The following is a 4530-nucleotide window of genomic DNA, read 5'->3' as shown; positions in this document are numbered from 1 at the left end:
TCATGAACGCGGTCATGTAAAGTTAGTCCGAGCCGCTTCATCCCACTATGCCACAAAGATGCAAAGTACTCAAACTAAAGATAACAAGAGCATCAACGCCCACAAAACCATTGTGTTCTACTCGTGCAACCATCTATGCATAGACACGGCTCTGATACCACTGTAGGATAACGTTGCATAGAAAACAAAAATTTTCCTACCGCGAACACGCAATCCAAGCCAAGATGCAATCTAGAAGACGGTAGCAACGAGGGGATGATCAAGACTAACCCTTGAAGAGATTCCAAAGCCTATAAGAGTAGGCTCTTATTGCTGCGGTAGACGATCACTTGCCGCTTGCAAAAGCGCGTAGAAGATCTTGATCACGATCGCTTCCGGCGCCACGAACGGGCAGCACCTCCGTACTCGGTCACACGTTCGGTTGTTGATGAAGACGACGTCCACCTCCCCGTTCCAGCGGGCAGCGGAAGTAGTAGCTCCTCTTGAATCCGACAGCACGACGGCGTGGTGTCGGTGGTGGTGGAGAAATCCGGCGGAGCTTCGCTTAAGCGTGCGGGATGTGGTGGAGGAGAGAGACCGCTAGGGTTTGGGGAGAGAGAGGGGTTGGGCGCCGGCCCTCTAAGGGGTGCGGCCAAGGCTGAGGCCTGAAGTGGTCAGCCCCCTCTCTATGCCCCTCATTATATAGGTGGAAGCCCCAAGAGTTCTAGTCCAAGTCTTCGAATAAGACCCCAACACTAAAACCTCCCATATGTAGGAAAACCTACCCAAGGTGGGAATCCCACTTGGGGTGGGATTCCCCCCTTCCATGAGGGGGGTTGGCCGGCCACCCTAGGGGAGTCCATCTTGGACTCCTCCCCTTTAGGGTTGGCTGGCCATGCAAGGTGGAGTCCCTTCGGGACTCTACTTTCCATGGTGATTTCTTCCGGACTTTTCTAGAACCTTCTAGAACCTGCCATAAATGCACCGGATCATTTCCAAACTTGGAATATGACTTCCTATATATGAATCTTATTCTCCGGACCATTCCGGAACTCCTCGTGATGTCCGGGATCTCATCCGGGACTCCGAACAAATATTCGAACTCCATTCCTTATTCAAGTTCTACCATTTCAACATCCAACTTTAAGTGTGTCACCCTACGGTTCGTGAACTATGCGGACATGGTTGAGTACTCACTCCGACCAATAACCAATAGCGGGATCTGGAGATCCATAATGGCTCCCACATATTCAACGATGACTTTAGTGATCGAATTAACCATTCACATACAATACCAATTCCCTTTGTCACGCGATATTTTACTTGTCCGAGGTTTGATCTTCGGTATCACTCTATACCTTGTTCAACCTCGTCTCCTGACAAGTACTCTTTACTCGTACCGTGGTATGTGGTCTCTTATGAACTCATTCATATGCTTGCAAGACATTAGACGATATTCCACCGAGAGGGCCCAGAGTATATCTATCCGTCATCGGGATGGACAAATCCCACTGTTGATCCATATGCCTCAACTCATACTTTCTGGATACTTAATCCCACCTTTATAGCCACCCATTTACGCAGTGGTGTTTGGTGTAATCAAAGTACCTTTCCGGTATAAGTGATTTACATGATCTCATGGTCATAAGGACTAGGTAACTATGTATCGAAAGCTTATAGCAAATAACTTAATGACGAGATCTTATGCTACGCTTAATTGGGTGTGTCCATTACATCATTCATATAATGATATAACCTTGTTATTAATAACATCCAATGTTCATGATTATGAAACTAATCATCCATTAATCAACAAGCTAGTTTAAGAGGCATACTAGGGACTTCTTGTTGTCTACATATCACACATGTACTAATGTTTCGGTTAATACAATTATAGCATGATATATAAACATTTATCATAAACATAAAGATATAAATAATAACCACTTTATTATTGCCTCTAGGGCATATCTCCTTCACTTGTTGCAAAGCAAGGGAACACGGGAATACATCCTCGTCTCCGCGTGCCTTGGTTATTTCTATACCCGAGCTCTCTTTCCTTGTGATAGCCATCGTGCTTGAAGTACATATATCTTGCTATCACTTGTGCTACATATATCTTGTGCCTATCTTGCTTAGCTCTAGTTGCTATTGTTACACTTAGTTGAGCTTAGCATATTTAGGGTTTGTGCTTGTAAACTAAACGATAGTTTAATTCCGCATTCATACAAGACAAATCCGCAAGAGTTTGTAATTGCCTATTCACCCCACCCCCCCCCCCCCCCCTCTAGGCGACATCTCGATCTTTCATCCAAGAAAACGAATCTCGGACAAAATATAAAGGATGCACTTTAGTGTTGAAAGAGTAATCAATTTACATTCAAACTTCAGACATCAACATAGCGTTTTGTTAGTCAGCATTGAGCATTAAACGACCAAAAATGGAATGAAGAACTTGTATAGCCACAGTCTAGCGCTTAGTAATAAGAGGGAAAAAACACTTATGCGGCAGCAAATATTCATGAATTTTGTCCTTAGATACAGACTGCGGGATTTGCAGTGGCGGAGCCAGCATATCAACTCTGTGTAGTCAGCTTGAAACTATGTAGTCAAATACGAATATTTGTATAATTTTTAATTAAATTTTGCAATTTTCAGCTTATGTTGCCAAAAAAAACTGTGTAGTCAATTGACTACACAGCTAAGGCATGGCTCCGCCACTGGGGATTTTGTACACAATATCTCGACTCGTGCAACTAATAATATTTTGCCTGCAAAGCCTAGAAAGGAAGGTGCAAATGAGCACCTAACGAAGCATATCAAACTAACAAATGAGACCAAGTGAAAATCTAGTGCACCAGCCTTCACCAATGACCCTACATCAGAGGAGGCTATTAAACTCAGTTAGCAGCAGGTGCACAGTGTACTTGCATTGCCTGATCAACTAATTGCCTGAAATTAATAACAGTAGATCAATTTTAGATCTGAGGCTTCGACTTAGTCCTGTCTCCCCTTCTCTCAAGTAGAGTTGACACCAAAATCTTGGCTATTTCTAAAATATATTAAAGGAGCTGACCGTGTAAATGTTAACTGCACAAGTGGACTGATAAAAATAAAAAATGAGAGCATGCATACAAGTAAATTACTAATAGTAAAACAAATGCAACTGCCACGGCAGCGTCCAACAGATGCTCCTCTTTGAGATCCATGCATCCGCACAGTGTGGGCTTGGGTGGCATGTTCTCCATCCAATGCTAAAAATGAAACAATCATCTATTAGCCACAATAACTACTGTCTATTGTTTAACAAACCATCAAAAATCAGCCGTGTAGTTGACAAAACCCAAATTAGTAAGATGAACAAAACAGATAGCAACATTTAGGAAATCCAATTGCTAGGAAATAGTGACATAATTAACTGACCAGATCCGAATTCAGCTTACCTTGTGACATAAGTCAGACAAAAAAAAATCACTTCAGTAGCATGCATCAGGCCATCCTAAGATCTAATCTCACATCGATCAAGATGAGATGTGGGGTGTCACAGGGCACGTAGTGCAGCACCAATCACATGTTGTAATTAAGTATTGCTTCTTCTTCTCTTGTGACAGCCACCTATCTTCCGCAAAGAAGCTAGCAACAATCACTTCCGGCTCCTTCACGTCTCTGCCTACTCCATTCTCTTCTCCTTAAATAGCACACATAGTAATCTGAGGACAGATCTCAAGGAAAAATCTCAGGATCTTGAAGAAATAAACAATAGTGGAAAAAGACATGAATCACATGGGGAGAAGGAGATGATTCACGGATGGAGCATGAGGAAATTACCTAGGGTTTCGAGTTTTTTGTCACCAACAACATGGAGATGAGGGAATCCCCAACGCCACCCCATCTCTTGACGAGCTCCACCTTTTCCCCTTCCCAAGCTGTTGAGAGAGAGAGAGAGAGAGAGAGAGCAGCATCAGACTGTGGAGTGGAGATGCGGCAGGGGGTAGCAGCAGTAAGTGGAGGCAATGCTTGATCTAGTCCAACACCCCATTTTTTACCTTGTTTGCGTCGGCCGAACGGGAGCTAGGGCAGCCGCCGGCGAGCGTGGGTGGGTCGCGGCCGAGCGGGAGGTAGGGCAGCCGCCGCGAGCGGCCTAGGTCGATTCCGGCTCTCTCAGGACGATTCCTTCGGCGAGGATGAATCTGACGGCGACGATGTACTTCTCCCACACTCAGCTGGGCACGGGAAAGGCCGCCTGTCGCCCGCGACGGCGATTCCAGAGGAACGCGGTGGAGGCGCAGGATTGGGGGAGAGTCACGCGCGGGGATGGGGAGAGACCGTGGCCGGGCCGGGCGGGCTTTTTACCGACCCATGGATAAAAAGTGGGTCTGCGGGAGGGCCTCAGCGCCCTGGACGAACGGCCGGCCGAGATCGCGCCACGTCAGCTCGATCGAACGGCCCAAAATCCAAACGCCTGTGAGGCCCCCTATGGGGGGCATCATATACACCTTTAGATTCCCTCTCTTCCTCTTCACATCCATTTCTCTCTCCAACCGTTTGAGA

General features: G+C 45.8%; 1 long non-coding RNA gene across 2 annotated transcripts; it reads right to left on the bottom strand.

Moving 5' to 3' along the window:
• Positions 1-2294: 2294 nt before the first annotated feature.
• LOC127302846 (uncharacterized) lies at positions 2295-4300 on the bottom strand. 2 transcript variants are annotated; one of them, XR_007853129.2, is made up of 4 exons: positions 4026-4300; positions 3808-3905; positions 3423-3689; positions 2295-3233 (listed from the first exon to the last, which is right to left on the bottom strand). It is a non-coding gene; the product is annotated as an uncharacterized lncRNA (long non-coding RNA). The 2 variants fall into 2 exon arrangements; XR_007853128.2 differs by lacking the exon at positions 2295-3233 and having other exon boundaries at positions 3372-3689.
• Between the last annotated feature and the right edge of the window lie 230 nt (positions 4301-4530).

This window comes from Lolium perenne, chromosome 5 (genome assembly GCF_019359855.2).
Source record: "Lolium perenne isolate Kyuss_39 chromosome 5, Kyuss_2.0, whole genome shotgun sequence".
NCBI classification, from domain to species: domain Eukaryota; kingdom Viridiplantae; phylum Streptophyta; class Magnoliopsida; order Poales; family Poaceae; genus Lolium; species Lolium perenne.
Note: the sequence above shows the minus strand (reverse complement) of the source record. Positions and strands in the feature narration are given on the sequence as shown.